This window comes from Balaenoptera acutorostrata, chromosome 2 (genome assembly GCF_949987535.1).
Source record: "Balaenoptera acutorostrata chromosome 2, mBalAcu1.1, whole genome shotgun sequence".
NCBI lineage: Eukaryota > Metazoa > Chordata > Mammalia > Artiodactyla > Balaenopteridae > Balaenoptera > Balaenoptera acutorostrata.
Window position 1 is genome coordinate 27,946,154 of NC_080065.1, and position 17,413 is coordinate 27,963,566.

A 17,413-nucleotide genomic window follows, 5' to 3' on the forward strand; every position below is an offset into this window, starting at 1 on the left:
TATTACAGAAATGCCTTTACATTTTTAGACATAAAGTGAGAACAGATGACTGAGCATACTGATTAGTTGATAGTATCAAATTTTATGCCTCCACAGCTCACAATCACTTAACTGCACTTTCTTCATTCTCATCAGCAGAATCATAAAAAAAAGCCAACATTTAAAACTGTTTTTTTTTTAATTAGCGGAAATGCACTTAAGGATATCCAGGTCTGAATTACAACTTTAAAACTATATTTTAAAATTAAATTAATCTATTTCAACTTGATCTACAGAAATGATGTACCCATTTAAAGGATCAAATGTTTCACATTGTTTTCTTAAGGATATTATAAAAATTAAGTAATTGAAATGGAATATATTTATTTGATAACAGTGTCTATTTTAAGTAAGGAAAGCTGTCAGAAATTACACCAGGAGACATAACTTTGCAGGTTTATATCCACAAGATTATGTTTTTGATCTTCTGAGTGTCACTGTAATCAAAACACCATAATCAACAAACAGTCACAACATTAAAGACATTCTTTTTCTACTCCTAAAATAGTTTTATTGATATATCCTGATCCCCAAACTTTTTAATCGACTTTTATTCTGTCTTCAGTAAATTTAGTGGCTATTTTGGCATAGAGAGATATAGACTCAAAGCATTTTGGAGGCTTCTAAAACTGATTTACAAATCCTACCTTCAGTCCCCAATTTTGAATTTTAGTTTGGTAAAGTGATTGCCATTATAACTGCATTACTTTACACTCCAAATAGATCATTTAACTCACTATTTGGATAGGGATTATCAATGGGGTGAAAGAAAAGTCTAAATATTTCAAATATTTTAGTTTAGTATATTTTATTTGCATCTATAAATATTTATTTAGCATTTCAGTTCATAGAATTAGTATCTCTCCTGCTCTTTTGGCTCAACCACCTATGCCTTCTTTCAGGCCTGTAGCACTAGAGCACCTGCTTCCGAGAGGAGCTATTTGATCCCTCACACAGGTATTTGTCGGCTGTGTCTCTAAATGATTATGTAAACCATTTCAAGGTGTGAGAGAAAAGGACTTGTCTCACCTACAGCTTTGTCCATAATGTTACGAACCGAAGTTTGTGTCACCCCCAAAATTCATATGTTGAAAATCGAATCCCAATGTGATGGTATTTGGAGGTGGGGCCTTTAGAAGACAATTAGATCATGAGGGTGGAACCCTCATGAATGGGATTAGTGTCCTTATAAGAAGAGGCCAGAGAGCTAGCTTGCTTTCTGCCATGTGAAGACACAGCAATAAGATGGCTGTCGGCAACCAGGAAGAGTTCTCACCAGATATTGAATCAGCCTGTACCTTGATCTTGGAATTCCCAGCCCACAGTACTGTGAAAAATAAATTTCTGTTGTTGATAAGCCACCCACTTTATGGTATCTTAGTATAGCAGCACAAGCTAAGTCAATAATATCTGCTGAATTTTAAACAAGATACAATTTGTTATCATTAAAATTTGTCTTTAAAAGTGTTCTATTCATTTATATTAATATTTATTTTAATTTTTAAAAATACATTTGCCTTTATTAATCAACAGATGCTTTCAATTTGAATCAATCACACTATTTAAGTGATCAAATATTTCTCAATGGATCAAAGATGTGTATGTCATCAAAGATGGTGAAGTAGAGTGGGAAAGTGCACAGAGGCATCAGATCCCTAGGTTAAAATTTCATCTTGCTCTCCACTGAGCAGCCTTGAGTAATGACCTACTCTCTCTAAACTCCAGTGTCCCATAAAATCAGAGGTTAATTTTACAATCTCATCTCTAAGATAACTTATGAAATGGCTGATGATCCATTGAAGTAATGGATCTGTATCCAAAATTCATAGGATATTTGTCTTTACTTTCTAAAAGAACTATAATACAATTCTGAAAATAAATAGAACAGATTAAAGACTAGAAATAGTTCCTTCTCTATACTTACTGTGCTAACAATAACCAGAAAGCAAAGAGGACACTTGATAAGAGAATCTTATTGATTTTTTTCCCCCAATTATGCTAGGCAGATTCTGTTTATCCACTCTCTTAAACGGATATGAATATGAATTCCCAGAGGTATTTTTAACAAGATTTCAGGGAAAGGTTTCCATCTCACTGCACTAACAGGATTTGCATGTAGTTGACAGCTGCAGCACATAAATTAAATAAAATTTTATTGATGTGCTAAAAACATGCCATTTACACAAAATATAGCAACGCCAACATTTATTTTAGATGAAACAGAAAACAAGGAACATTTGCCCTGAACCAAATGTTAGTATTTGCTAGCAAAATACTCGTTTGTTTATTTGATTTTGTTTTATTTTTGTATGTGTGCTTTGCAAAAGCAACAAGCAAATGAATTAAATGTGAAATTTTAGTCATTATGAAATAGTTGCTCCTATATGTCTCTAAAATAGATTACTTGGATAAACAGTTTAGAAGTTAAAGCAGGGAACTAAACAGAAAATGACAAGACCTGAGTACTAGTTCTCAGTCTGTTATTAATTAACTGTATTTCTTATGTGAATTGAATGTTTTCTTTCTTCACTGTTGGGTTCCTTATTGCTAAAAATAAGGTTTTCAAAGTCCTCTGCTAACTATAAAGTTCTATAGTACCATCATAATTTAAAACTGAACAGAATTATACTGCCAAGGAAGAATCATTTACATCGGAAATAGCTTAACACAGGGAGCATCTTGTTCACAAAATGTTCATGTATTTGTTGCCATCTCCCATTTGCTTTTCAGCAATTTAGTCAAACATGATTCATGCACTTATCTAAAATGTTATGATCAGCACATTTTATAAAGCAAAACAAAACAACAGCAACACCCAGAAACATTCTTCGATGAACTGCTCATGAAAGCAAATCAGAAGTCCACATTTCAAATCCAGAAGACCCACGGTATCATGTACTTCACACATTGAATGAAGCACTTTCACAAAATCAGCTCAATAAGCTTTCAAATTGCTAAGGAAATTTCTTCAGTTAATCCAGGAAGAGCATATGGCTACAGGCCAACAGAAAGTGCATTTCCAAAAAATAGGGGAAAAAAAGTCTTGATATTGGCCATTGTTATGCAATAAAACCAAAGGCCAGCTTTCAACACATCAAGAACTGAGGATGAGATGGTAAAAGTGGTAAGCTTTGCCATGAAGTAGCACACACATGAATCAGTGATAGAAGCAGAGGCTATGTTGTTGATAGCTCTTATGCTCTTAGGCTGCTTTGCAAAATACTACAGCTAATGCAGTTGGGAAAGAATGATACAGAGTCAACTGTTTTACCCAGAATGCCAAGGGCCAGATATAGGTAAAGATGAGTTGGAAAGAAATGTGGCTCATGTGAATTCCCAATTACACATGACACATATCTTTCCTGTTAAAGCAATGACATGGACAATTGTATATCTGCATATTTTACATTCAAATAAAGCCAGTTCTGTCATCTGCAATGGTGGTTTTCTAAACCAAGTGTACATCTTCTAACTTGAAGTTTAGAAAGATGATAAAATGACCACTATACTTACTTGAACATAGATCAGAAGGCATTTATAATATTTACTTGTAAATCATATATAATAAAGTAGATATATTATTGAAATTTTTCATTATCTCATGAGTGGAAAGTCTTTGATTTTTGCTCAAAAATTAAGGACGGTTTGTTCAATGAACCAAGGAACAGAAAAGATTACAGTGTTGATTTTATCTGTATTGAAAGATTGTTTACCAGTTATCTTAAGGCTAAATTAGGGAAGGAAATGGAAATGCTAAAAAGTAAAACAATGGATTAGTTATAATATAAAAGAATATACCCACTCTTCAAGAGTGACACCACCAAAAAGTTCATTAAAAAGATAAATATTCCTTTACAGTTTTCTACAAGGTGCCCTACTTGTCAGTCATTGACAAAAAAGGAATGTGAATATGTGATCATCGCTACCACACTGACATTCTGAGTCACATTAGAACTGGCACATAATCACAGCAAGTAAGTTTAAGAATAACTACCAAGTTTACCTATATGATTATCTGCCCATTACTTCCATATACTATATTTCATATAGGGAAGCTTCACACTTGCAAGATGAATCTTGTCTGGTGTAAAAAGCACAAGGAAAAGGTTTCAAAAGTGTAGCTACAACAGGGGCTATTGCAATATTTATGTTGAAGATGTAGGGAGGAATGCCTAACAGAGCTGAAATTCACCTTCTGTATGGTATTGATCTTCTTTGAGTATTACATCTTGTTGCTTTAGAACTACATAATTGGGAGCAACACTGATATTTTATGATAAAGGGATCTAGAAGCTATGTAAGAACAGTAACTTATTTGCAAGTATGTACTAATTGGTAAAATGTGTCGTAAATACATTATTTCATTTATTTATTACCACAATCATGCAAGGTAATAAGATAGGTTTTGGTCATTTCCATTTCACAGATTAGGAATCTCATGCTTTGTAGGATTATAATCCTCAAATCTAAAACATGTTAACTAGTACAGACAAGCATTTATACCTGTGGTTCTCTCCATTCCTCCACCACTCCCCACACCCATTAGCACATAAAAATTATCAACAATGCTCTGCATATATAAAATGCCATCAGAATCTCTGGAGGCAAGACCTAGGGACTACAGTTTACTTAAAGCTACAGAGGTGATTCTTACATTAATAACAGGGGCAAGAACAACTGCTTTATATCAAGTATTCTGACTCAATTTACTTTTTTTTCTAGTCTCCCACAATGGCTTTGATAAACAACACCTGAATATAAAATGAGCCTAACTAGAACAAATAACCAACCTTTGACATAAGATAACATAATGGTTAACACCACAGATTTTAGGGTCAGGAAGTCTGGATATGAACTACAGAATGGGAGAAAATATTTGCAAACCATATACTAGATAAGGGGTTAATATCCAAAATATATAAAGAACTCGTACAATTCTGTAACAAGAAAACAAACAATCCATTTTAAAAATGGGCTGAGGAACTAAACAGATATTTTTCCAAGAATACATTCATATGGCCAAGAGGTACATGAAAAGATGCCCAACATCACTAATAAGGGCACTGCAAATCAAAACCACAATGAGATATCACTTCACACTTGTCAGAATGGCTATCATGAAGAAGACAAGAGATAACAAGTGTTGACAAGGAATTAGAGAAAAGAGAACCCTCCTACACTGTTGGTGAGAATGTAAATTGGTTCAGCCACTATGGAAAACAATATGGAGGTTCCTCAAAAAATTAAAAAGGGAACTACCATATGACCCAGAAACCCCACTTTAGGTACATACCCCAAAGAAAAGAAATTAAGATATTGAAGAGATACATGTGCTCCCATTTTTATTGTAGCATTATTCACAGCAGCCAAGATATGGAAACAATCTGTGTCCATCAGTGGGTGAATGGATAAAGATGAGGTACTTTATATGTACAACAGAATATTACTGAGTTATGAGAAGGAAGGAAATACTGCTATTTGGGACAACATGGATGGATCTTATGGGCATTATGCTAAATGAATAAGCCAAACAGAGAAAGATAAATACTGAATGGTATGACTTACACATGGAAACTAAAAAAAAAAAGTCAAACAGAAAAAGAGATTAGAAAATTGGTTGTCAGGGTCTGGGGGGTATAGGAAATAGGGAGAGGTTGGTTAAAAAGGTACAAACTTTTAACTATAAGATAAATAAGTTCTGAAGATCTAATGCATAACACGCATTAGACGACTATAGTTGTTAACACTCTATTGTGTAATGGAAATTTGCTGAAAGTAGAACTTAAATATTCTCACTGAATGTGTGTATATGTGTGAAGTTATGGATGTGTTAATAAACTAAATGGGAGGAATCCTTTCACAATGTATATGTATATCAAATCATCATCATGTGTACTTTAAAAACCTTACAACCCTACTTTTTGTTATACCTCAATAACACTGAAAAATTAATATTTATAAAACAAACAAACAAAACACAAAACAAAAGATGAGGTTAATATTTTCAGGGCTCCTTATAAAACACTCAGGTTCTGATTTTTCTTTACACTTTATAATTCCATTAACCAGCAAGATTGCAACTCCTCATTATTACATACTAGACTTCTAAAAAATTGTCCAGATATTTTAAGTAGTCACCATTTATGATAAAATTAGTTTTAGAACCAAAGCAAAATTAGCCATGTTCAACCACAGAAACATTCTAAGGCTCCTGCAAAAGACTGCAATAAAACTCCCTGAGTTTAAAAATACATACAATTTAAATTAAAAATTAAGAAATGGGCTAATCTATCTATTAGATATGGTCAATGGGAGGATAAATGAATTAATAGATAATATTGAGCAACTCCAACAGGACTCTATACCACATTCAAATATGGATGTGTATGCATGTGCATGTATGAAAGAATAACAAGAAAATAAGAGCACAGATGATAGGATTTAGTAGTCATCTAATAGGACTTCTAGAAACAAGAAAATGAGGATATAGAGCAGCAATATTTGAAAAGAATATTGCTTAGAAATTTCCAGAATACAGAAAAGCACAAGTTTTCACATTTGAAAGAAACTCTAATTAGTGAGCAGAGTAAATATAAAGCAATTCTTGCCTACAGAAATCCTAATGAAACTTCATTATACTAAGAATAAAGAACACAATGTCTACCAATGAATAATTTTACTTACTAAATTTTTCAAAAAAACAAGACCAGAAGATCATTAAGTGATAATTTCAAAGTATATAGCCACGCAGCCAAAAAACAGACAAACAACAGCAAAGCATAAAGTATAAAGAAAAATGATAGTTAGCCCAGTATTTTATACCCAGAAGTCTACCTTTCATGAATAGAGGCAAAATGACACTTGAAGATATATAAAAACTGAAACCTTAGAATACATGATCTCTCATTTAAAGAACTAGGAACAAATGTACTTCAGCTAGAAGAAAAGTAAATCCAGAGAAAAAGCACATGAAACAATTTTTAAAATAACAAATATGAAGGAACATTAAATGAACCATTTCTAAGAAACAGAAAAACTTAACAAAAAATATACTTCCAATTATGGTTTTCTTCTTTAGCTACATACAGAAGATGATAATGCTAACAGTGTCTGCAGTAGGAAGTATAGGTTTTGGTGAGAAAGAAAAAGGTGTGCAGATGATTAAGAAATTTACAAAGGTAGAGATGCCAAGGTACAGATGTAGCATATGGTTCAGTAACGGCAATAAGAATAGTAAAGAGACAATGCATTTGGTGACTATTATAGTTAAATCTACAATGTGTAACAACAAAAAGACATACTAATAATAATACTAGTATTTATATAAGCTCTACTTAATTTTCTAAATAAACTATTACATTAAAACACCATTATTTTTCAATCCTTTTTCCCCCTTTATTTTCAATAGATTTTAGTGTCAGTATATTTCTGTGTCCTGTATTTCTAGTCCAATACACCTTGCAGTGACAAAATATAATTTGTCAAAAGAAGCTTTATATTGAAATGTGATGAGGAAATATGACTCTTCTATATGTCAAGGAAATATGATGATAAAACAAACACAATTTGTTATTTTAAGCATTTCTTTCCAAATGGAAGACTTTCAGCTCTAGAAAGTATTTGTTTTACTCTTAGGGGGTTGTGCACCCTATGGAGAATAAATGCACAGAGAATGTAATCTTTTTTGGGCCTCCATTTTAATCACACACTTGCCTAATCTTCATTTTATTCCTTGGGGGCACTAGTCATCCTTCAAGAATGCCTTATTGTAATTTAAAAAATACACTGGGTTTGATATGTAGACTTTGCAGATATTTTTGTTGGGAGTGTTGTACTCAAGCATAATATAAGTGGAGTACATTATAATTATATTTATATTATGAACACTGCAAATGAACAGAGGTCACAGAATTACAATCTACAGGTTTCGCAGATATCTCACACATCTGTTACTGCTTCATTAAAGCCATTACATGTATACGTATATATACATATACATATAAAACTCCCAAGGCTTTTGATCATTCATATAAAATATGATTGATTAGTCACTAAGGAAATGAATTTAGAAATATTTTCCTGAGGAAGGCAGAGCAGGGAAAGTTGTGCATTTTTCAACCATCAAAACATATAGGGGCAAAAATATTCAAGGAAAGGCAGGCTAGAGTATACCAAAATAACTAATGTTACTCATGACATTGATTTTTTTCAAGTATATAAAAATATTTGACCTCTACACCCATCCTCAATACTTGTATGCATAGTTGGGTCAGATATCCATGCTTCCAAAGGTAAAACAGTTGGTGGGAACAGGTGGCAGAGTCACCAACACCCCACTTAATCCCTATAAAGCATCACAATGCCTGAGTCCAATGCTTTGCCTCCCTCACAGAGAGGCTTTATAAAAAAGGTAGTTTGCATGCATGTGTGTGTGTGTGTGTGTGTGTGTGTGTGTGTGTGTGTGTGTGTGTGTCTTGGAAGAAAGGAGGATAAGAGGAGGGAGGACAAGAGAGAGAGAGAGAGAGAGACGTGAGCTTGAGAGCTTGAGAGAGAGAGAACAAGAGGAGGGGAGCATGGCGTTTGCTAGAATATTATAATAGAACTCACTTTCGGTCCTGTTTGAAGAATTTCTCCAAATACAGATATTTGTTTCCTAACTCCGTGAGCTCAAGTTCCCCAAATCACTGACCCTTGGGAAAATTCCTCTGGGGCTCAAGAAACCTCACAGAACTCATTTACCACACCATGTTTTTACTTAGTTCTGAGTATATATATTAGTTTCCTGTTGTCACTGTAACAAATTACCACAAACTTAGTGCCTTAAAACAGCACAAATTTATTCTCTTTGAGTTCCAGAGATCAGAATCAGTAACACTGGGCTAAAGTCATGGTGTCAGCAGGGCTGGCTTCCTCTAGAATCTAGGGGAAAACTCATTTCCTTGTCATTTTTAGTTGTTAGTAGCCTTCAGTAGTCTTTGACATATGGTCACTTTCTCTGAACATCACTCCAATTTCTGTTTCCATCACCACATTGCCTTCTCTTTGCCAGTGTCTCTGATCTTCTACCTCCCTCTTACAAGGGCTTCTGTGATTAACATCATACCCTCCTGGCTAACCCAGAATAATACCCCCATCTCAAGATCCTTAACCACATCTGCAAAGTCTCTTTTTGGCATATAGGTAACATATTAGTATGTGGTCTTTTTGGGAGGCCATTATTCAGCATACCATAGTATATAAAATCATTGGGTTAAGAAAGTAGGTTTTTCTATCTATATCTAATAGATCTATCACAAAACAAGAGCTTATTCTGAACTTAGAATGCAATGAAAAGGCACTAATATCAAGACATATGTTTTGTACTTATATAGTACTAATTCACAAAAATCTTTCATATCAATCATTGAATTTAACTCTCACAATATACCTGTACAAGATGTGCTGTTTCACATTTTGCAAATGAATATGTAATCAGAGAAGTGAATGACTTGACCAAATAGGCCTATTTTTTTTTAAACATCTTTATTGGAGTGTAACTGCTTTACAATGGTGTGTTAGTTTCTGCTGTATAACGAAGTGAATCAGCTATACATATACATATATCCCCATATCTCCTCCCTCTTTCATCTCCCTCCCACCCTCCCTATCCCACCCCTCTAGGTGGTCACACAGCACCAAGCTGATCTCCCTGTGCTATGCGGCTGCTTCCCACTAGCTATCTATTTTACATTTGGTAGTGTATATATGTCAATGCTACTCTCTCACTTCGTCCCAGCTTACCCTTCCCCCTCCCCTTGTCCTCAAGTCCATTCTCTACGTCTGCGTCTTTATTCCTGTCCGGCCCCTAGGTTCTTCAGAACCTTTTTTTTTTTTTTTTAAGATTCCATATATATGTGTCAGCATACGGTATTTGTTTCTCTCTTTCTGACTTACTTCACTCTGTATGACAGACTCTAGGTCCATCCACCTCACTACAAATAACTCAATTTCATTTCTTTTTATGGCTGAGTAATATTCCATTGTGTAACCAAATTGACTGGATTCAGCTTTAACATGTAAAGAGCTTAGAGTTGTCTGCCCTGCCCTTATGTTAAGAATAAAGTCTGGACAAACTGAAAATCAACGACTTTTCTTGGACCCATCAAAGAACTAAATTCTGAGAATAAACTGTTGCCCTGAAATCTGGAGAACAGGTACACCCAGAGTAATACAGCAACCTGGAGCTGCTTACCTGGGGAAAAAGCCACTAGAGCCATAAACCGGTAGGAACACTTAAATGGCAATTTTGTTGAACTGCTGGAAGATAAGTGTAGACTAGCATGCAGATGAGAAAGTGAAGGGAGATAGAGTTTTACAAGGGCCCACAGCTTCATGGGCTTTCTCCCTCCAGGAACCTCAGCAAATTCTCACAGTGAAGACTGGAGAAAGACTCCTTCCTAGCTCTGGCAAGGAGAGGAGAGTATCATTGTGAAGTATTCCCAGGGCATTTTCCATGACAAAGGTTTATTCTTTAGCAGAAAAGACTCTGTCAGAGCCTTATGGTAGCTAGGAGAAAGGGAGTTTTATTCCACTCCATTATCCTCAAGCCTTTCTGTCTCACCCAACAGGAAAAGCAAAATAGTCAACAGCAGTGAGAGCTTCAAGTGAACAGAATGGGAATGTTTCAGTTAGGGAAAGGAAAAGGAACCAGGAATAAATGCCACGCCACTGTATAAACACTTGTGAGGGTCACAGGCCTAAGATACAGGTCCATGAAAAGACTAAGATTTATTCAGAAGATTACAGAAGTCTGTCATCCACCCATATTTTACCCACAGCAGTAAAATTTCAATGTAGTAACAGAAGATTACAGATACAATACATACTCTTTCTGAGTAGGAATACTCAGGGAAATCCAAAAGGGAAGAAAGGCAAAATCAAGGACACTAGAGAAACATGAAGCCCCAAGGAAATATAACTATAACTCACAATATATACTGTGCTGCTCCTCATCAAATTAAAATCCTGACCCTAAAGTCCTACTTTCCTCACTTTGTTTTACCTGATGCAACATGTCTGGCTTTCAGCAAAAAGTTACAAGGCAGACCAAAAGTCACACACACACACACACAACACAACAGACGAACATGCATACTCACACACAAATACTCTGACGACACCAGGCTATCACCAGAATGAGACTCAGACACAAATGTTGCAAGTATACAATATGCATCAAAAATGGGTAGTATAGAGAGGATTAACCAAGATGGCGGAGTAGAAGGACGTGCTCTCACTCCCTCTTGCGAGAGCACCAGAATCACAACTGGCTGCTGGACAATCATTGACAGGAAGACCCTGGACTTCACCAAGGAGGACACCCCACGTCCAAGGACAGAGGAGAAGCCACAGTGAGACGGTAGGAGGGGCGCAATCAGAGTAAAATCAAATCCCATAACTGCTGGGTGGGTGACTCACAGACTGGCGAACACTTATACCACAGAAGTCCACCCACTGGAGTGAAGGTTCTGAGCCCCACCTCAGGCTTCCCAACCTGGGGGTCCGGCAAAGGGAGGAGGAATTCCTAGAGAATCAGACTTTGAAGTCTAGTGGGAATTGATTGCAGGACTGTGACAGGACTGGGGGAAACAGAGACCCCACTCTTGGAGGGCACACACAAAGTAATGTGTGCATCGGGACCCAGGGGAAGGAGCAGTGACCCTGGGGGAGACTGAACCAGACGTACCTGCTGGTGTTGGGGGGTCTCCTGCCGAGGCGAGTGGTGGCTCTGTTTCACCGTGGGGATAAGGACACTGGCAGCAGAGGTCCTGGGAAGTTCTCCTTGGCGTGAGCCCTCCCAGAGTCTGCCATTAACCCCACCAAAGAGCACGGGTAGGCTCCAGTGTTGGGTTGCCTCAGGCAAAACAACCAACAGGGAGGGAACCCAGCCCCACCCATCAACAGTCAAGTGGATTAAGGTTTTACTGGGCTCTGATCGCCACAGCAACAGGGAGGGAACCTAGCCCCACCCATCAACAGTCAAGTGGATTAAGGTTTTACTGAGCTCTGACCGCCACAGCAACAGTCATCTCTACCCACCACCAGAGCCTCCCATCAAGCCTCTTAGATAGCCTCAACCACCAGAGGGCAGACAACAGAAGCAAGAAAAACTACAATCCTGCAGCCTGTGGACCAAAAACCACAGTTACAGAAAGACACAGAAGATGAAAAGGCAGAGGGCTATGTACCAGATGAAGGAACAAGAAAAAACCCCAGAAAAACAACGAAATGAAGTGGAGATAGGCAATCTTCCAGAAAAAGAATTCAGAATAATGATAGTGAAGATGATCCAGGACCTCGGAATAAGAATGGAGGCAAAGATTGAGAAGATGCAAGAAATGATTAACAAAGACCTAGAAGAATTAAAGAACAAACAAACAGAGATGACCAATACAATAACTGAAATGAAAACTACACTAGAAGGAATCAATAGCAGAATAACTGAGGCAGAAGAACGGATAAGTGACCTGGAAGACAGAATGGTGGAATTCACTGCTGCGGAACAGACTAAAGAAAAAAGAATAAAAAGAAATGAAGACAGCCTAAGAGACCTCTGGGACAACATTAAACGCAACAACATTCGCATTATAGGGGTCCCAGAAGGAGAAGAGAGAGAGAAAGGACCAGAGAAAATATTTGAAGAGATTATAATCGAAAACTTCCCTAACATGGGAAAGGAAATAGCCACCCAAGTCCAGGAAGCGCAGAGAGTCCCATACAGAATAAACCCAAGGAGAAACACGCCGAGACACATAGTAATCAAAGTGGCAAAAATTAAAGACAAAGAAAAATTATTGAAAGCAGCAAGGGAAAAACGACAAATAACATACAAGGGAACCCCCATAAGGTTAACAGCTGATTTCTCAGCAGAAACTCTGCAAGCCAGAAGGGAGTGGCATGAAATACTTAAAGTGATGAAAGGGAAGAACCTACAACCAAGATTACTCTACCCAGCAAGGATCTCATTTAGATTTGATGGAGAAATCAAAAGCTTTACAGACAAGCAAAAGCTAAGAGAATTCAGCACCACCAAACCAGCTCTACAACAAATGCTACAGGAACTTCTCTAAGTGGGAAACACAAGAGAAGAAAAGGACCTACAAAAACAAACCCAAAACAATTAAGAAAATGGTCATAGGAACATACATATCGATAATTACCTTAAACGTGAATGGATTAAATGCCCCAACCAAAAGACATAGACTGGCTGAATGGATACAAAAACAAGACCCATATATATGCTGTCTACAAGAGACCCACTTCAGACCTAGGGACACATACAGACTGAAAGTGAGGGGATGGAAAAAGATATTCCATGCAAATGGAAATCAAAAGAAAGCTGGAGTAGCTATACTCATATCAGATAAAATAGACTTTAAAATAAAGAATGTTACAAGAGACAAGGAAGGACACTACATAATGATCCAGGGATCAATCCAAGAAGAAGATATAACAATTATAAATATATATGCACCCAACATAGGAGCACCTCAATACATAAGGCAACTGCTAACAGCTATAAAAGAGGAAATTGACAGTAACACAATAATAGTGGGGGACTTTAACACCTCACTTACACCAATGGACAGATCATCCAAAATGAAAATAAATAAGGAAACAGAAGCTTTAAATGACACAATAGACCAGATAGATTTAATTGATATATATAGGACATTCCATCCAAGAACGGCAGATTACACGTTCTTCTCAAGTGCACACGGAACATTCTCCAGGATAGATCACATCTTGGGTCACAAATCAAGCCTCAGTAAATTTAAGAAAATTGAAATCATATCAAGCATCTTTTCTGACCACAACGCTATGAGATTAGAAATGAATTACAGGGAAAAAAACGTAAAAAAGACAAACACATGGAGGCTAAACAATACGTTACTAAATAACCAAGAGATCACTGAAGAAATCAAACAGGAAATAAAAAAATACCTAGAGACAAATGACAATGAAAACACGACGACCCAAAACCTATGGGATGCAGCAAAAGCGGTTCTAAGAGGGAAGTTTATAGCTATACAAGCCTACCTAAAGAAACAAGAAAAATCTCAAGTAAACAATCTAACTTTACACCTAAAGAAACTAGAGAAAGAAGAACAAACAAAACCCAAAGTTAGCAGAAGGAAAGAAATCATAAAGATCAGAGCAGAAATAAATGAAATAGAAACAAAGAAAACAATAGCAAAGATCAATAAAACTAAAAGTTGGTTCTTTGAGAAGATAAACAAAATTGATAAGCCATTAGCCAGACTCATCAAGAAAAAGAGGGAGAGGACTCAAATCAATAAAATCAGAAATGAAAAAGGAGAAGTTACAACAGACACCGCAGAAATACAAAACATCCTAAGAGACTACTACAAGCAACTTTATGCCAATAAAATGTACAACCTGGAAGAAATGGACAAATTCTTAGAAAGGTATAACCTTCCAAGACTGAATCAGGAAGAAACAGAAAATATCAACAGACCAATCACAAGTAATGAAATTGAAACTGTGATTAAAAATCTTCCAACAAACAAAAGTCCAGGACCAGATGGCTTCACAGGTGAATTCTATCAAACATTTAGAGAAGAGCTAGCACCCATCCTTCTCAAACTCTTCCAAAAAATTGCAGAGGAAGGAACTCTCCCAAACTCATTCTATGAGGCCACCATCACCCTGATACCAAAACCAGACAAAGACACTACAAAAAAAGAAAATTACAGACCAATATCACTGATGAATATAGATGCAAAAATCCTCAACAAAATACTAGCAAACAGAATCCAACAACACATTAAAAGGATCATACACCACGATCAAGTGGGATTTATCCCAGGGATGCAAGGATTCTTCAATATACGCAAATCAATCAATGTGATACACCATATTAACAAATTGAAGAATAAAAACCATATGATCATCTCAATAGATGCAGAAAAAGCTTTTGACAAAATTCAACACCCATTTATGATAAAAACTCTCCAGAAAGTGGGCATAGAGGGAACCTACCTCAACATAATAAAGGCCATATATGACAAACCCACAGCAAACATCATTCTCAATGGTGAAAAACTGAAAGCATTTCCTCTAAGATCAGGAACGAGACAAGGATGTCCACTCTCACCACTATTATTCAACATAGTTCTGGAAGTCCTAGCCACGGCAATCGGAGAAGAAAAAGAAATAAAAGGAATACAAATTGGAAAAGAAGAAGTAAAACTGTCACTGTTTGCGGATGACATGATACTATACATAGAGAATCCTAAAACTGCCACCAGAAAACTGCTAGAGCTAATTAATGAATATGGTAAAGTTGCAGGTTACAAAATTAATGCACAGAAATCTCTTGCATTCCTATACACTAATGATGAAAAATCTGAAAGAGAAATTATGGAAACACTCCCATTTACCATTGCAACAAAAAGAATAAAATACCTAGGAATAAACCTACCTAAGGAGACAAAAGACCTGTATGCAGAAAACTATAAGACACTGATGAAAGAAATTAAAGATGATACCAACAGATGGAGAGATATACCATGTTCTTGGATTGGAAGAATCAACATTTTGAAAATGAGTATACTACCCAAAGCAATCTACAGATTCAATGCAATCCCTATCAAATTACCAATGGCATTTTTTACGGAGCTAGAACAAATCATCTTAAAATTTGTATGGAGACACAAAAGACCCCGAATAGCCAAAGCAGTCTTGAGGCAAAAAAATGGAGCTGGAGGAATCAGACTCCCTGACTTCAGACTATACTACAAAGCTACAGTAATCAAGACAATATGGTACTGGCACAAAAACAGAAACATAGATCAATGGAACAAGATAGAAAGCCCAGAGATTAACCCACGCACCTATGGTCAACTAATCTATGACAAATGAGGCAAAGATATACAATGGAGAAAAGACAGTCTCTTCAATAAGTGGTGCTGGGAAAACTGGACAGCCACATGTAAAAGAATGAAATTAGAATACTCCCTAACACCATACACAAAAATAAACTCAAAATGGATTAGAGACCTAAATATAAGACTGGACACTATAAAACTCTTAGAGGAAAACATAGGAAGAACACTCTTTGACATAAATCACAGCAAGATCTTTTTCGATCCACCTCCTAGAGTAATGGAAATAAAAACAAAAATAAACAAGTGGGACCTAATGAAACTTCAAAGCTTTTGCACAGCAAAGGAAACCATAAACAAGACGAAAAGACAACCCTCAGAATGGGAGAAAATATTTGCAAATGAATCAACGGACAAAGGATTAATCTCCAAAATATATAAACAGCTCATTCAGCTCAATATCAAAGAAACAAACACCCCAATCCAAAAATGGGCAGAAGACCTAAATAGACATTTCTCCAAAGAAGACATACAGATGGCCACAAAGCACATGAAAAGATGCTCAACATCACTAATTATTAGAGAAATGCAAATCAAAACTACAATGAGGTATCACCTCACTCCTGTTAGAATGGGCATCATCAGAAAATCTACAAACAACAAATGCTGGAGAGGGTGTGGAGAAAAGGGAACCCTCTTGCACTGTTGGTGGGAATGTAAATTGATACAGCCACTATGGAGAACAATATGGAGGTTCCTTAAAAAACTAAAAATAGAATTACCATATGACCCAGCAATCCCACTACTGGGCATATACCCAGAGAAAACCGTAATTCAAAAAGACACGTGCACCCGAATGTTCATTGCAGCACTATTTACAATAGCCAGGTCATGGAAGCAACCTAAATGCCCATCAACAGACGAATGGATAAAGAAGTTGTGGTACATATATACGATGGAATATTATTCAGCCATAAAAAGGAACGAAATTGAGTCATTTGTTGAGACGTGGATGGATCTAGAGACTGTCATACAGAGTGAAGTAAGTCAGAAAGAGAAAAACAAATATCGTATGTTAATGCATGTATGTGGAACGTAGAAAAATGGTACAGATGAGCCAGTTTGCAGGGCAGAAGTTGAGACACAGATGTAGAGAATGGACATATGGACACCAAGGGGGGAAAACTGCGATGAGGTGGGGATGGTGATGTGCTGAATTGGGCGATTGGGATTGACATGTATACACTGATGTGTATAAAACTGATGGCTAATAAGAACCTGCAGTATAAAAAAACAAACAAAACAACTAATACTAAACTTTCATTGGGTTATTTGTATGGAAATATGTTAATATAAATGTTTCAGACATTACATGAAATTTCTAAAAATCTTATATTTGTATTTGTATGGAAATATGTATGGAAATATGTTAATATAAATGTTTCAGACATTACATGAAATTTCTAAAAATCTTATATTTGTATTTG

The 17,413-nt window shown here is 36.2% G+C and overlaps 1 pseudogene; it reads left to right on the forward strand.

Moving 5' to 3' along the window:
- Window positions 1-17,413, forward strand: part of LOC103011027 (paraplegin-like) — a 57,104-nt pseudogene that overhangs the window by 11,440 nt on the left and 28,251 nt on the right.